The sequence below is a fragment of the Falco peregrinus genome, chromosome 1 (assembly GCF_023634155.1).
Source record: "Falco peregrinus isolate bFalPer1 chromosome 1, bFalPer1.pri, whole genome shotgun sequence".
Lineage (NCBI taxonomy): Eukaryota > Metazoa > Chordata > Aves > Falconiformes > Falconidae > Falco > Falco peregrinus.
In genome coordinates, this window is record NC_073721.1 from 59,222,895 (window position 1) to 59,239,767 (window position 16,873).

A 16,873-nucleotide genomic window follows, 5' to 3' on the forward strand; every position below is an offset into this window, starting at 1 on the left:
AAGGACCAAACGTTGCATTGACTAGACAGCACGACGTGCCAAAGCCCGTCCACGTCCCGCCTCCGAGTGACACCCCAGTGGCACCACTGGGCACACCTGAAGGCCCCACAACCACGCACCCCCAGCACACACCATGCGCCTCGGCTTGCGGACTGCGCTGCATGCTGATGATACGAACACAAATGCAAGAGATCACAAAACAAGGGTGTCAAATGTGCTGATTTCTATTTTTCTTTTGTTTTCTAAGTTTGCCTATTTATAGGTTATTGTAATTCCGTGTAGGATAGCAATGCTTTGGCTCTAAGCCAAAGTCAGTGGTATTTTGAGGCAACTGACTGCAAGGTTAAAAATTGGGTTAATATGTTTTCAAAACCAGCTTTAATATTAGGTTGTCATCTGCTTTCCCTATTAGATGAGTCTTTTACACCTTTAGTTCTGCTAGTTAGCTGCATGCTATTCATGCGATTTCACATTATTTGCAGCCCTGACTTTGTCCCAGCACTTCTGTCTTAGGTGTTTCAAAAGACAGCATCAAATCTAGCCTCATCCACTGCAAATTAAGCCTTCACAGAGGACTGGCTTAGGTCTGATTAAAGTAGAAAAGCAATTACTTCTTCCTGACTCTTCACATAACTTTTTTAAACCCACACAAATGTTAAATTCAGTCTGGGGTGGAGGTGGTGCGGGTGTTTGTTCTGAATGGCTGTTCACTTTTTACCACTTTCTAACAAGAATGACAAATTTGAGTCCAAGTCCTGTAACATTTTCTTTAACAGCACTGCTGAACTCACAAAGCTTGAAAGACTATCCCGACGTCTGCCTGTCCAAACCACCCCTGTATAAATATAGCAGGTATGATTAGCGTGCCTCTTTCTAGCACCTCCTCCCTACGAGAAACAATCGGACAAAAGTGAGAGGCAAAGGGAGGTAAGAGGAAAACAGAGAGCGTAGATGAGGATAACTCTGCAATTTCAAGTAAGAGCATTCTTACAACAAAAACAGTACCCAAGCCGGCCCGCATGTCTCTCCCACATGTTTTATCCCCTCCCAAATCTTCTTAGGTTGTGTCATTTTAAAAACCTGCAAGCATGGGACATCAAAGAGAGGCGAGGCATAGGAGGAAAGCAAGCACAGAGGCACCGTAAAGAATTAATACACAAAGACCTGTGGGATTAGTGGCTGGAGAATTAGGTCTGCACACAGTCACAGAGGAGACAGTGCAGACATGGCATGCAAAAAGATTTGCCTTGAATATCAGAGTTCCCTGGTCAAGGGTTTTGCCAGCTCTGCCTTGCAGAACAGGAAGGCAAAGGCAGCAAAAGCAGATCTACACTGGAACAACGGCCGAGTTACTGCCCCTACACCAGATCCCTTTCTCTCAGTCAGGGCTGCCACAAAGGCTGGTTTGGTTTTGTTGGGGCAGTTTGTTCTGTTTTTGGAAGGATATACTTTGTCCTTGAGATTTATTTTTTTTTTTTGGACAACCAACATTTGGGGCGATGCCATAGATTCCATCAATGCAGGAGCCTGCTGCGCCTTTTCTTTCTAGACTGAGCCCCCAGCCTGCGAGACCAGCATGGTGTCTCTTGATCCTTCCAAATGAAATTAGGAAAATGGGCCGGCTGACTTGCATCTGCCTTACACTGCACGAAACGGCATTGCAGAGAGGGAGCATTTGCTAGGAAAAGTAATAAATGTAATTTCCTCCACAAATTAGCTGTGCCACACTGGCTCCAAAAAGAGCTGAAGGGAGAACAAGAAAAGAGCCACTGTCTGTTACAAATACCAGCCCCTGACTTATCAAAGGAAGCGGGATATCGGGTCACACTTCAAAACCTAATGACAGCAGTTCAGGGGATTTGCTTAGACCCGCTTCCTCAGCTCAATTTTTACGGGGCAATGGGTACCTTAGAGCGAGCAAGGAGCCCTCTGTTCCTTTGAGGGGAAGGTGACTGGAGGGTACACCAAGGGGATGGAGGGGAGGGCAAAGCAGGGCATCGGGTTGTAGCCCTGGCTCTGTCAGTGCCTAAAGTGACCTTGTGTAGAAGCAGGAAGAATTTCAGGTCGGCAGAATGTAATTACTCTGGTTGGAAAGTCGCCAAGATTCTGGCATTAACATCCCTACCGCCTCTAAAAAATGCCACAGGGCCAGAACTATAGATTTCTCCATCACTGGAAAAACAGCGCTGGAGAGGTAGAGGAGCCTGGAAGCTTTGTGAGCAGCCTGAATTGTTACAGTGGGGGTTGCAAAAGCAGTTCAAATTTCCAGATCTCTCTCAATTTAAAAAACATGCCTAAATTAAAGGAAAATGGTGGCTATTTCTCCCCTTTCCTCTCTTTTAGGAAAGGAAAAATAAATTCCCACAGAAATGTGGCAAATACATCCTGGTGCAATAGCACACACAGATTATTTGTGTTTGCACCAGATTATTTTTTCCCTCCCCTCTCTTCCCCCACCCTCATTGGTTTTTGCAAATCAATCTCGTTCAGGACAAAATCTACAGCAGACAGACCACCACTCGATTCTAGTGCTATCCTGATGCCAGATGAGGACTCGGGAGCTCCAGTGCCCCCAACAAAACAAAGGTGAAGCTCCTCTATCTAAATACCTCCTACTTTGCTGCGGTTCAGGGGAAGCCAACCTGAGCACCCTACACATGGCCAAAGCTTTAACAAGACCCTCTGTAGCACAGAGGCAGTAATGCTAACGCAGGGTATTGGGATTTGCTGAGTTTCATTGCAAGCAGAAACATTTTGTACAGCCAGGTGTAGAGGTTTCCTATACAGGCCTTCAAAATCCAGGGACCCGATCTGGCGCCAGAAGAGAGAAGGAACATGCTAGCACAACAGCTGTATGGGATTATATTAATAATTCTCAAAAAAAGTACAGAAACACCTTCTAGCATGCGATCACTTGCGTTTCAGGATTAGTCTTGAAAAGGCAGAAACTAATTCTTCCCTTTCCTGGCACTCTCCCCTTGACCCACGGGGGATAAATCAGCCTGTAATCTGCAGAGGAAAATTTGCACACAATAAAGATTCTTTTCAGATACAGCATTTGGCAGGGGCTCGTTAGGGGGAAAAAATGGCACCGCTTTAGTCAAGGAATGGCATTAACTTTTCTTCTTGCACAAGGCCGAGGGTATCAGTTACACAGAAACGGGCATGCAGTTATGGGGCTGGGGCCCCCCCAGGCAAGCCCGGGGGACTCCGAGACCCATGTGGCATCACCGCGTGTTGCACATACAGTCACAGCTCATGTCAAAGTTGTGGCTGTGCAGTATGGCTCCACATTTAGATCACAGCTGCGTCTTCCTCACATGATCATTGGTACAGAAAAGCTTGATAAAGCAAGATGAACAGTCATTGTCACCATCCCTCACATCTTTCTTTTCACCTTTTCTTTTTTTTTTTAAACCCAAACCCTGAAAACAGATCATGATGAAACACTTTTATTTTCAAAGTTAGCTTCTGTCCTTCTCTACTATAAAGGGAAGTGTAACAAATGCTGGAGACCCAAAAAAGCAGCAAAAGAACCTAATTTTTGAAGTATCAAGACTTCTTGGTCTCATGGCATCAGAGGCCTGCTCTCTGAGTAGCAAGACTGTGTGAAAGCCCTTGACACCTTCTGTCTCAGCACCTTGCCTTTCACGACTGAACTGCAACATCTAAACACGTGCAGGAACACCACAGGAACAGCATGTTCTTTCATTGCTTTCCTGCAGTTTTTGCTCTTATTCCTATTTTACAAAAGCTGACAAGAGATGCATAGTCTACCTCTCTAAGAAGGCTGTCTTTTTAACCCAGGGGGAAAAAAAAAATTATCTGTAAGGTATGCCCACAGTGATGATGACGTTCTTTGTGCCCAAAGAGTCAAAAAGGTCAGCGGGGAAGGGGCTGTGTGATACCCTGTCATTGTAAAAGAATTGTGCATAGATGTTTGGTGAAAGTGCATTTGCTGCTTTTTATAACAAGGGAAACCAGGAGCAGACTGACAGAGGAACTGGCATGACTGCAGGTGAAGCACTCAGTGCTAGTTCTTGTACATGCACAAAGTTGTTCAGTTCCAGCACGCCCAGTCCTCAGAGCAGAAACCCCTCTCCCCTCTATTTTGACATACTACAACTGCATTTCACCTGTAGTGCCAGACTGAAGCCCAAACTATTCCATGTGCCAGAGAGAATTAGTCCTACTAGACAGATTAAAAAAAGACAAAAAAATGCAGTCATGAGATGTCTCAGAATAGACAAGATGATGCCCTGATGTAATACAGGAAAACACCCCAAGAAAAGGATAAGCACAAGCTAAACTGAAAAGAAAAGCAGAAAAAAATGACCACAAGCTCGTGTTTTGGGCAGGCAAGGAAAGCTCAGCTGCTGTGTTGGTGCAGTACAGGCACATGTTATTTCAACCATAACACACTGAATGATGAACCAAAGCAGCCCATGGAAGCGCTGCCTTCCTCAGAAGCACTGAGTGGTCCAGGCCCTGCTGAGACTGTACGACAGGAACTGTCTGATAACGCTCAAGCAAAATATCTCCACCTTGAACTCCCAAGCCTGGGCTTAGGGCAGTCAGACAATCACTGCAGGTGCTGCTTTTATAAATAACAATTTTCAAAGACTTAAGCACATCTTGATCAAGGTGCAAACATGCCATACATCTAAGGGACCAGAAGCATTCATCTATGAAACACTGAATAGGTGAGTTGCCCCTAGATCGCAGCCTTTAAAGTACTTCCCAGTTCCTGAGGAATGAAGATGTGAAGCAAGAGCAGCAAGAAACCACCAGGGACTTACTAGGTGCTCACAGTGAGGTCACTGGGCTGCAATAAGATAGTCCCACTGGAACATTAGGGAAAAGTATTTTCTTTTGTAGAACAGAAACAGTCCAAGTTCCTGGCCTGCCCATGCGTGATTGGGGGTCTCACATTTCTGGATGATCTGGATTAGTGTAATTTTAATCTGTCACAGCGCTCACTCCATCACCAGCTCTGGCAGAAATCCAGGCAGAGGACAGAAAACCTCCAACACACTTTCTTTGGGAGCCTTCCCCTTCCCATCCCCTTCATAGACACGGTGACAGAGCTTTTCCTGACTCAGAAATAAGCCCGTCTTATATTCCCATTTTCTATACGAGTCTGAAACAGCCACACAGCCATCTGCTGCGGGTACCATTCTTCCCATTTTATCTTATCATCACATGACTCAAAGGCCACACATTAGGCAAGTATCAGAACCAGGAAGATGCATTGAGTTGTTTACACCTTCAAAGAACAAAAGCATTAAGCAAACAACAACTTACCGTGGGCTATTTTATTGGGTTCTGGTTTGCATCAGTTTTAAGAAAAAGGTATTGACTGCATGAAGAGTCCTTCAACCTGTATTATACTAAAAACAGAAGGGGAGGGAAAAATCCATCAATACTCAGTTAAGAACAGACTCCCAACCTTTCCTTTGGTCAGCCCGGTAACAGAGCAGGAAACAAAGCCCTGCTGGACAGAAACTAGAATTGTGGCGTTTCTCGTATGTGCCGGCAGATTAAACTGTGATAGTTAGGAAGCAATCCCCCTCCCGCAACCATCCACCATGTCTCCAAGTGGGGAGCAGCATCCCCATTGCAGGATCAGCTGTTAAAGAGGCACAGCAGGTCCTCTACCACCATCATGTATCAAAGTTAACTTCATGGTGTGTTTTTCGGTATGTCTTGTAAAGTATCAAGAGGCAAGATGCTCCTTACCACCAAATCCTCTCTCCAGAGCTGTTCAGGCTGGCTCAAGAAGAGATTAAAAGTTGTTCTCTAAGAGTTTAAGCACTGATTTCTCTCATCTACTCAGGTCCTCCCTGACCAACACCACTGCAAGGGAACAGCTTTGGGGAGGGACAGAAGAGCTGAGGATCCTAATCAGTTCAGCTATCTCAGCTTCATCTGCTGGCTGTATACTAGTTGCATCACCCCTACCCCGCAACTCTTAACACTCATCTAGAGCTTCCGAGGCCAGAGAGGCTTGTGAATGTCCTGCCTCACCACAGCCTGTCCAGGACTCGGCATGTACAGAGCGGATGCTTTGTGGGGGATGCAAAAACTTTCCATTTTTTGGAAAACCATTTGTGGTTGCTTCCTAGCCCTTACTAAAGAGAAAGATTAGCCTCTACAAGTATCCAGTCCTATCTCATAATCACCCACCGCATCACACACAAAACACACTCAGATTCACTCTAAAGCTGGTGCTGCTATGAAAGAGTCCTTTTAAAGATAAATTAAAAATGTGCCATCTGTAAATAAAGCAACCTGCACCTCTGAATCCAGACATCTTCACTAGGAAGAAAGGGCCTCAAGCCGAAGGCAATAAAATACCTCAGTAGGACTGCTGGAGTTTAAATTCCCTCTTTGAAGTACCACACAGTACTGTTTTTATGTGTGCTAATGAATAGCTCAGCATTCTCAGACTAGTTAAGCACTACAAGGAATTAAGAGATGCCATGTGCCAGCCACTATTTTCTGTGAAGTCACTGGCAATGCTTCTGCTGTAGTTTGACTCTCTGAAGCCTTAGAACTGGCGTTGCTGAGGGTTTCCATAGAAGGAGGAAAAGGAGAAAGTGGGAGCAGGTGTACTGGGTAAAGAATAAACCCCCTACAATTTATTTCTGAAAAGTGCTGAGCACCAGTTTCAGCAGCAGCAAACCCAAGTGCTCAGCAGCACTCTGGGTAAGCACATGCAAACACGGATCAGACACAGACACACAGAAATGAGTTACCTGTTCTCTAATCCCTTTTTCTCCTTTTGGTTACGGTCATTTCCAAGGCACGAAGGTCAGAGAAACATTTAGATGTACTGTAACCAATAACAAAACAACTGCTTTTGAACATAACCCCCTGCACCTCTCTGCTGTCTAATAAAAAGACTGCACAGGACATCGTTCACAGGAGCTGCACAGTACTACCAGGTGGACCAAAGCCGCACAGTACTACCAGGTGGACCAAAGCCAGGATAACAGCAGAGAGAAAATATCCGTGATAAGCTATTAACAGCAGCTCAGTGGCTTCTAAGCTTAGCTTCACTTTTGCCAGCAGGAAAGGTTCTGGATACTGCTTCATTGAACATGCTGCCTTAAGCAATGCAGCCTCATTCATTGGAGCATCTGTTTTACCTGCTAAAGAGCAGCATTTTTGGTCTTGTATGGGCTTGAAGCAACATTACACTGCAGAGCAGCCTTGAGAACACTTTCAAGGTAACTTACAAAGAGAGATGCTCTTAAAAACATTAAAGCTCCTCTGCTTTTGTTTTTGTACTCTAGGGGCACTTCTATTTGTCCCCTAAATAAACACTCTCCATTCCCTAATTTAAAAGGTTGGTGCAGAAGCTCCAGTACATCTTGTGAAGTATTGTAACTAGCGTGACAGCTGCAACCCACACATGGTCCCTGGGAATTCAATGGCAGGAGCAGGCTCAACCTCCCTCAGGAGGCACCAAGCTCAGCAGCATCACCCTCAGCCAGCAGTCAAGTAACTCAGCTCTACCAGCTAACAAATGTAACTGCCTTTTGGGAAGATTAACGGGGTGGGGGGAGACGGACACCGTCCAGACTCCAGCTCTTCTCCTGGAAAGCCTCCCTTTCCCCCCGACCCCTAACCCAGCTAAAGAAGCTGCATCTGAGAACCAGGGGCACCTCACCCCAGTCCCTGCTGCCTGACAAAGAGCTCTGCCCTTTACCAGCACCCTGCACTGCCACCATCTTCCAAGTGACCCGTGCAGACTCAAAGAAGCCGTCCTGCCCCAGTGTGCCCCGATTTCCCGTGGCAGGAAACCCTGCAGCAATGCTGCACCTTGAAGTCCGCTGACTGCCCTGGAATCGGTTAACACCAGGCAGGTCTCTGGGTACCAGCAAAGAAAGAAGTAGTATTAACAGACAGTGCTCTTTGGGAGAAACGTAAAAAAAAAACCAAAACACCCCCACCACACACACTTGTTTTTACTTACACTGAGCAGTTCCAAGAAGTCTGTTTTTCACCCAGTATGCTGCTGTCAGGATACACACACTCTCGCAATCGACTCCCATTTGTCATGATTATTGTTTCCATCCAGAGAGATCCTGCCTTAGGAATACACATTATCTTTACATATCCAAACTCTCAGCAGCCTGAGATACAGTAAACTAAAGAGCTCACCATCACCAAGAGATGACAGTCCTTCTCTCTTTTCCCACCTCTTCCCTCCCTACACGTTCCTTGTTGGGTCTTATTGCCCGCTGGTGTTATCCACAAGCCAAAAGAAATGAACACCAGGTCAGATGCACATGAAATCTCTGCCTCAGGCTTTTCTCCCTCCCTGTAAGGCTTCTGGGCAAGACTCAAATCAGGGGTCACCTGTTCCGCAGAACGGCTAAAAGCTCCCATCTCTCTTTAAAAACATTGGTCTCTAGCACAGGAAATGGTTCAGCCATTCCCTCCCCAGAAAATAAGCAGAAAGTATTAATAAAGTGTCTCACCTACAAGGATAGCCTGTAATGTAGTGGCGTTAAACTGGGACAGTCACAGGTAGTCTCCAAAAAATACACAGACCTGGGTTTTCTTCCCCTGCAGTACTACAGTGACTAATTCTCACACACAGTTGCAGGAGTCAATTAGAGAAGGCGGCTGTTGCATGATTTAGCACTTGGACTTGCATGTGTCTAGGAAATCCCAGTTTGGAGGAAGTTCTTCCTCTGGCCACAGCCTCCCAATTTTTCTTGCACATGGATTCTCTAGTACCTCAAACTCGGAGCATAAACCATGGGTGTTGTCTATGGAGCCACAAATAAGAGTCACTCCCCATCACCTGTTTTCAGGGAACTTGCAGGAAGCCAGCTACTTTACAATGTATGTGTCCAATAAAATTGCACCTGGCAAACAGATTCATAAATCATAGAGGGAACACACTGATATGGGGGGCCGGGGAATAAAGGATACAACAAATGTGCAGGAGCTCAGACACCCAGGCGTCGTTTCCCTAGAAACCAGGACAGGAAAATCCTGTAACCAACATCAGTATCTGCAGCAGAGCATCACGATTTAATAGCAAAGCCTTGTGCTTGAGAGTGTAAGCTCAATAAATAGAAATCCTCCCTTTCCTTCACGTTATACGGCTGCAACACAGTGACAGGGGTAGAGTGTCTTACAAGATTGCCTTGTAAGATTCAGACACTAAAATTGCAAGTGCATGGCTGTGTATGATACAGATGAGATTGTGATAAACAACATTCCAGAGAACTGGCAGGGGGCTGCTGCATTATCAGCACCCAGGGTAGAAAGAAAGGATCCTCAAGGAAGTCACCTGCAGTTACTATTCCGTGGAATCAAGTCCAGATTTCAAAAAACTCCATCTAGATTTCGAACAAGGAGAGGGATTCCAAACTAAAAGGGGTCGATGGAAATCTGTCCACTGTGTCTACCAGCCCCGCTGGGGTAACAAATGGAGAACAGCCCAGCATTAGCACCTACTGCATATGTGTAAGGCTACTTTTTGAGAAAGTTCTTCAACCCAAATCCTTTACCAAAATTCACAGTGAATGGCACCAAGCTGACTTTTGGGTGTTACATGGCTCGTTTCATATAGGGACAATTACTGATAAGAACAGTCTAGATGTATATAGATGTCAAACAGTAAAAATCCATATTACAAGTCTTGTATAGCATAGGAAACCAGTGAGTTATGAGGTATGTAACTGCAGTAACACTGCTCTAGAGTATGTCAGAGAAGATTCTTCCTGCAAGGGCTCCGGAACAGTTTGGGTGTAGACTTGCATATGGCAACAGCGTGGCTGTCTCATTGTGCAAAGCAGGAGAAATGAATTGAAGAACTCCAAAACACGTAGCACTGGAAAGTGGAATTTTTTCACACTAGGCACTGGACAGTGAAAAGGTGATGCTGGTCCCAAGGGGGTCAAAGATCCCCCTGCCTTGTGATAGAGCTGGGAAAAATTGTCTCAGAAAAAAAGAGAAGGGAAAATATTTCTGACCACACTGCTTAGATGTCTTGATCACAAGATTGAATGTTCATTCCCAGCACTCCGGGCACAATCTCTGACTCTCCGGATAAAATCTTAATCTGTCAGTGGTGGAGAGTACCTGTATCTTCAGAAACCTTAACAGTAACTGGAAGAAATGGGTTCCTCCATTACTATTTCTTTAACTCAAGAGAAGGTGCCTGGTTGTCCGACAGTGCAATCTTTGAGCCAGTGGAAACAGAAAAAAACATGAAACCTGTTCACAAGCTGATTATTATGCAGATCAGCAATCGTTATCCTTTCTCTCATTACCTCAAATGCTTTCTACCATCTGTTGGTAACAAACCTGCATCTGGCAGATTACCAGAGAAGCCCTAATCAATGGGTAATTGGGGTAGAGGATTGTGTGGACAATCCCGGCAATGAAAGCACAGAAAAACTTAGAACAGAAGAAAGTTTGCCTGTCACAAGTGTGAGATCCTACACCCAGTGCTTCCCTACCATTCTGACAGAATTCCTTCTTCTTGGGAAGAGCATTGGGCGGGGTGGGGGGTGGGAAACAAATATTTTTCACAGGCAATGGGATGAAGTATACCAGCCTCTGTAACAATACCTCAAGCAAAAGGTTAAATTTCTAACAGATTATGCCAGTAAGTGCTGCCAGGGGAGGCACCAGGCACAGGCAGAGCAAGCACAAACACGCATGAGTTTGCATTTCCACGGTTGCCTCCTAGAACCATCTGTTAATAAGAGGTAGAACATGCTATGGACTCTTTCAAGTAATGAGTCCTCATCTAGTCTCTTAGTGCCTCTTGATAAGAAATGCTCCAAATATGTCCCCTGCAGGTTATCCTTCTCCAGCTTTGCATTCAAGATGTTATTCTGTTCCCCACAGTCCTTCCAAGTCTTGAATACAGCAGCTCAGCTACAACATTCACGTTACTGCTCTGGCTTCTGAACAAACCAAAGTTTTTTAAATCACACTTACTGGTGCTGAGGTCCCAACAGAGACACACTAACCAATTCCAACTGAATTTCAGAATGAGGCAGAGTCTCAAAGTCACCAGATTCCTACAAGTTTGAGGGAAAGGGCAGCTGGGTGGAACAGAAAAACCCAGGCAGCACCTCCACTAAGGGAAAGCAAAGCAGAATCTGCTGCTCTGCATTCCTGTTGTCAGCTGCTGGTCAGCCAGCAAGTGCTTCGAGCTACTCTGCACACATGGAGCTGTCAAGTAACTACTAGTGCTGCTGTCCTTCTCTACCATGAGTACCTAGAGAGTAAGAGAGGAAAGTTTAAGTGGTAAAGACCTCTGTAAGAATCAGACTTTACTGATTCACCTTTCAAAGAATGAATCAAAGCAAAAACAGTACTGTACTGTGTTAAAGATGCAATTCGTGCTGCCTGCCCTTCTGCCACCCTGTATAGACCCAGAGGACAATTTCAAATGCCCCAGAGGGCATCTGACCCTCTCTAATCACATCATAACAATGCTCAAGATGTCAAGATACCAAGAGTTTAACAATGCCACAATAAATCAACAAGGCTAAATAATCTCCCCAAACTAGATGGGAAGATGGAAAAAGGCAGTGCTCACCTTCCCCCCCCCCCCCCTTTTTTTTTTTCATGTGTCTTTGCAGGCCACTGCTGTTATACCTGCTTGCACTGGCTCCAGCAGCTGGGAAGGTACATACACAACATCTAATGCCCAGGCACCACCCTGGGAGTGTCGAATTCATTGGAGCATGGAAGGAACAAGGAATTCTTGTAGTAAGAAAGTGGCCCAAAGAAAAGAAGGAAGTAGAAAACCCTATAAATATCCAAATGCTGCCAATGCCCACGCACGCTGGGCTGGGATCCAAAGTAACTGTTTTGGGGCGATAAGAATCCTTATTAGGCATCTGAACATGGGAGAGGAGCACCAAAACCCAAGCTAAGATGTTAATGAGGCTGTGGCAGAAAAACAACATCCTCAAGTGATCTAAATATCCAGGCTGCTGACTAGAAGTGAGAATGTGAATCTTTACTAATCAAAAGGACTAAAAGGAGATGGAGGAATGCAACTGAAAGTTGGTTTTAGGAGCATGTTCCCACAAGATACAGATCTTATTTCCTTCCTGTTATTAAAGGGGTGACTGATACGTACTGGATTACACTAGGTCAGAGAGCAACACCCCCGTGTATTCAAATCCAGCAACTTTTTTTCTTTAATTCAGCATTTCAGGGAAATGCAACATGCTAGTTCAGTTGCATTTACACCCCCACAGACAGCAGGCAGTAACTTTTTGTAGGCTAACAACTTGGACAACTACCAAAACCCAAGGGTTCCGTACAGTTTCTGACCCAAAATAGACATGTTAAAACTTTCAGAGAGGGAACAGAGAGTGATAGAGATTTGGCACACTGCTTTTTTGGGGCTTGTTTTTGTTTTGAAATTGGGGATACTGTGTTACCCCATCTTGAAAGGGGGAAGAACTTGGTCTCTTCTGTGCAAGATCAGATAGCTGTTTGTCCATGGAAAGGATACTTTCTCCAGCCATCTCATTAATGGTATTAGTCAGAAAGTAAGAGGGCACAGTGAAAAGCCAACTCCTCTTTGGATGTCATTTGTTGCACCAGAAAAGCAGTGGGAAAGTAACAAAAAAATCCAGACACAGCTCTTCAACGTGACGACGCTACTGCAGGTAATCTTTTCAGATTTTAATCTCAAACTTTGTTAAAACAAGACATGCTATTATTTCACTGCTTAGACAGCTCTGAACAGCTACACCAGACAAGTGAAAGGCAGCATTAATTCAAAGGCATCACACTTAACTGTCCTGCTGACACCTTAGTAGTGACTCAGCTGCGTTAAGCACCTGAAAGCATTTTAAGGCTCTGTAACATAAAGACAGGGTAGTTTAGGAAATAAAAGCACCTAAAAGCCAGGTACAACACTCAGCGGCATCTAGGAGAGCTGTTTATACATCAGTAACCCTCCTGAATCCAAAGGACGCTCTGACCTACTCTCCAGCTCCTCCTTGTTCCACCAACGCAGGAGGTTTGGGGCTCATCCTGTGTCTGTCGCAAATGATAAAATCTGAGACACTCTTTCCCTCACAACCTTCTCTTGATGCTCCTGTCTATGACTAAGGAAAGCAGTACACCCTTCAGGAAAGGGAGATTGGCCAGAAGCAAGTATTTTCACAGCCTGTACTGATTCTGCTATACTGGAATAAAGACTGTAAGCTACATTCATCACACTACCCTGGCACAGCTTTGGTCTGTCTCCCATGTTTCTGAAACCTGGAAGCCAGTGGGCCTCTTACCTTCTCCACATAATTCTCTTACTTTCTTCATTAGTTTTCAAGCTTAGTGGCAGGGAGTTTCACCGTTCACTCCCTATTAACTTTTCCTGTATTTAGTATTTATATCAGAATCAAACAGTTCCTTGCTAGAGCAGTGAGCAGAGAAGGTGAAAGGAGTGGGTGACAGAGGTGGCTGCTGAGCTGGTGCTTGCCCCAGTAACAGAAGAATGAATAAAGGAGGACAACACATCAGGCATCACAAAGAAATGGCTGCACCATCACTGATGAATCAGGATCTCCTAAGGAGGCAGTCAGCCCCAGAAGTGTTCCGACTTCTGATGAACAGCGTACTTTGAACTTCTGCCTAAGGCCCTACCTACAGATTTTGGTTGACTTAGCATCCAGCAATCTTGCTCTGGCCTGGCATTACACAGGTGTGCTGAAGCACTGACAGTAATACCCATGCTGCATGCAGAAATTCTTCCTACTTCCTCATTTCAACCTAAGTTCAGCCTGAACTTCCCAAGTTGTTGATTTTCCTCAGAGCATAACTCAGGGCAGGTCAAGATGCTTGGCAGGCAAATAATCCACACCTTTACTTTTGGCTCAGGTGCCACAGCATCAAGCCAGCAATTCGCTGTAACTCAAAGGTGCTGAAATGCAGCACTGAACCACTCGATTCCCTGAAGTTTTCAGGTACCTCTCCCTAAGCATACAAGGACCTCTCAAAATTCTTCTGAAAACTCCCTACTGCTTCTGTAATTGTGCTGCAGAGCAAAAACAGCTTTCAGGGAGCCAACTCTGATTCGACACTAGCAAAGAAACTATTGCCAGAGTCTAGGCTTGCTGACTGCCAAACACTGCTATACATTGCTCCACCTCAGTCTCCTAAAGCTGGCTGTGTGTACAAATATTAAGTAGATTGAGGATCTCAAGACATTTCCCAATCAAGCACCAACAACGTATTTAAGAAGATGCTCCTTATAAAAGTCCACACTAATTGATCTGCACCTGCTCAAGCCCAGAGAAGAGGACATTTCTGTCCTTCATGTGTTCCTTGAGAACCAGTCTGAGCGAAAGAAATTTAAAAACATTACTTTACAGTTTGTACTTACTTTCTCACTAAGAATTTTCAACAGAACAAAACCACACTCTTGCTTATTATGGAACAGGTTTCCGTATGTTCCACTTTCATTAGATGTGTCCTGTACTAAAATATTTTTTTTTTTGCCCTGCCACTGCAGGTTTTTGAAGCACATACTATGGACTACCATAGGCAACCTTTCAGAAGAACATAGCAGAAAGATGCCATGGTCCCAGTTATTCCAATCTCATTAACTGGGCAAGCAGGCAAGTGTTTGAAACAGACTGCAGCGCATAAGGAAGTGCTTTTCTCCCAAAAAGGCTGCTCAGCAGAATGTACCACTGTAACACAAATGCAGATGTCACTCTGAGACAGTCATGCTGTGTCACACAGGCAAGTATTAAACAAAGGATTGGGACATCTCAACTCAGTCTCCTCTTCACCCAGCAACATTCTGCTCAGTTCCTTCACATAGCACGAGCTGATCTAAATTTATGGCCCCGTTATCAAGAATGGCAACATACAGTTCAGCTACACAAGGAACATCATTTTATTTAGATCAGCTATCCATATCAATGTTATCTTGGTAGCTACTATGAGAAAAATTGGACAACAGTTATTGTGCTAGAACCATGTTAATTAACCAAAGACTAACAATTTTTTACTTCCCTTACCTTCACAGGCTCTTACCAGAGATTAAGTATCTTGTTCACATGGTGAAAGACATGCAGCAGCCATCAAAACCAGCCAGGGTAGTTGCTAAAAATATTGATGTAGAGTCTGTAAAGAAAAAGTCCTAAAAAAATAATAAAGCAGTCTTCGTGTTCGCCTTTGCCTGTGACATTCCTAATTCATCAAAGGCACTGGCCCAATATACACAACATCATGTGTGAAAAGAGGAACAGAGTTTAAACATTAAGATCAAAGCAATGCCAGATCTACTCTTGAGAGAAAACCACACTATGCACCTTGTTTTTAATAGATGTGGGAAAATAGAAGAGAATCTATAGATTAGGAACAACGTTCTTATGAACCCAGTTCCACAGTAATCATTTATTTCTTAGAAAATCTATTCAGTATGTACACGCAAAGAGATAAAAAAAGGAATGTTGAATAACTAATTGGGAAACACAAATGTCTGCTTAAGCAGAGTCCAGCAGCCTCCAAGTTCAGGCTGTGTTCCACAGATCATGTCCCATGCCAAGTGACCAGCACTTTAATTTTAATTGCACAAAGTGGAGAATACTTGCTTTTGGATACCAAACCAGTTGTTCAATCCTTTCCATACAGGCCACCACCTACAATGAGCTATTCAATATGGAGCATGAAACGAGGGGTAGGCTATGGTTCATCTCCTCCTGAACACTTCTACTGAAAAAACCTCTACCAGTAGTATTCTGTTACACATGAAGCAAACAAACTATAGCTTAAATCCTCTCCTGAAGACAACCTAGCCTACAGCCAATGCAGCAGCATAGCAAGAATATATGAAACCCTGCAAGCAGGGAAATGCCAAAACTACTGCCTGACCCATATCAGGCACAGCTCGTATGCCCCTTTGTAAAACAAGGGTATTTATGTGATGTTTGGAAGCATGTGATGGAAATCTCCTGCAGTGAGACAGCCTGATGTTGTACAGATACATCAGCTGTGCTTATTCCCATACCAATCAAGCTCTGCAGCTCAAATGCTGAATTAAAACAGCTCTACAACCATCATCCTAGGGGCTGTGAAAGCATGACAGCAAGTCTGAACCCAATATTGACTTGCTGCAAGTTGGAAACTGTTCTCTGCTGAGCTGCCCCACAATGACAGAGTCTGTTGGATCAGTTGTGTAGCTGCACTTGTAACCTTAGAGTACTCCTGTAGCTTCCTTGTTCCTAAGTAAACAGTCCTACTCCAACAAGTTGGCTGTTACAGAGAGGAAATGCCTAAGCCCCTTTTTCTCTCCATCCCAACCAGTTTCAACAGGTAGATCTAACAAGTTTGTTTAATCTTCTCCCCCTCCTTCAACCTGCAAACAGCTGCAGGCCAGGCTGCTTTAAAGCTTGTACCTCAAATAAGGAGTCTGATGTCTTTCCATGAGATCTGGGAGTGAAAAAACACAAACACTGCGTTGAGGGGAAAATATCAGTAGTCTCCATAATCACAGCAAGGGATTAAGGGATAAGCTCGAATCCCAGAGGGCTCATAAGGTGTAAAGCCTGGACTGGGGACGATCACAGACAGCAGATAGTTTAGGAGCTGAACTCATACACAACCCACTGCAAATTTCAGGCACTCCTGTAATGTTCCACTCTAGAGCTTTAAGCTCTTCAATTTTACCAAAATGCCTATTCCAAAGGAAATGACCTGCTGCTTCTTCAGGACCGCAGCGTGAAAAGTACACATCCACCAATAGCGCAGTTCCACTGGAAGAAGTCAGAAACAAGAAGTGCAGCCAAGTCATGTTACAGAAACCACCATCCCCTCTGCTTTCTGGGGCATCCCTTCCTCCATGTACAAAAAGGACAGGAGA

At 44.6% G+C, this 16,873-nt stretch overlaps 1 long non-coding RNA gene across 1 annotated transcript; it reads right to left on the bottom strand.

The window, feature by feature from the left end:
• Nucleotides 1-208: 208 nt before the first annotated feature.
• On the bottom strand, nucleotides 209-11,578 carry LOC129782603 (uncharacterized). Its single transcript, XR_008744657.1, has 2 exons — nucleotides 6,759-11,578; nucleotides 209-5,390 (listed from the first exon to the last, which is right to left on the bottom strand). It is a non-coding gene; the product is annotated as an uncharacterized LOC129782603 (long non-coding RNA).
• Nucleotides 11,579-16,873: the final 5,295 nt, after the last annotated feature.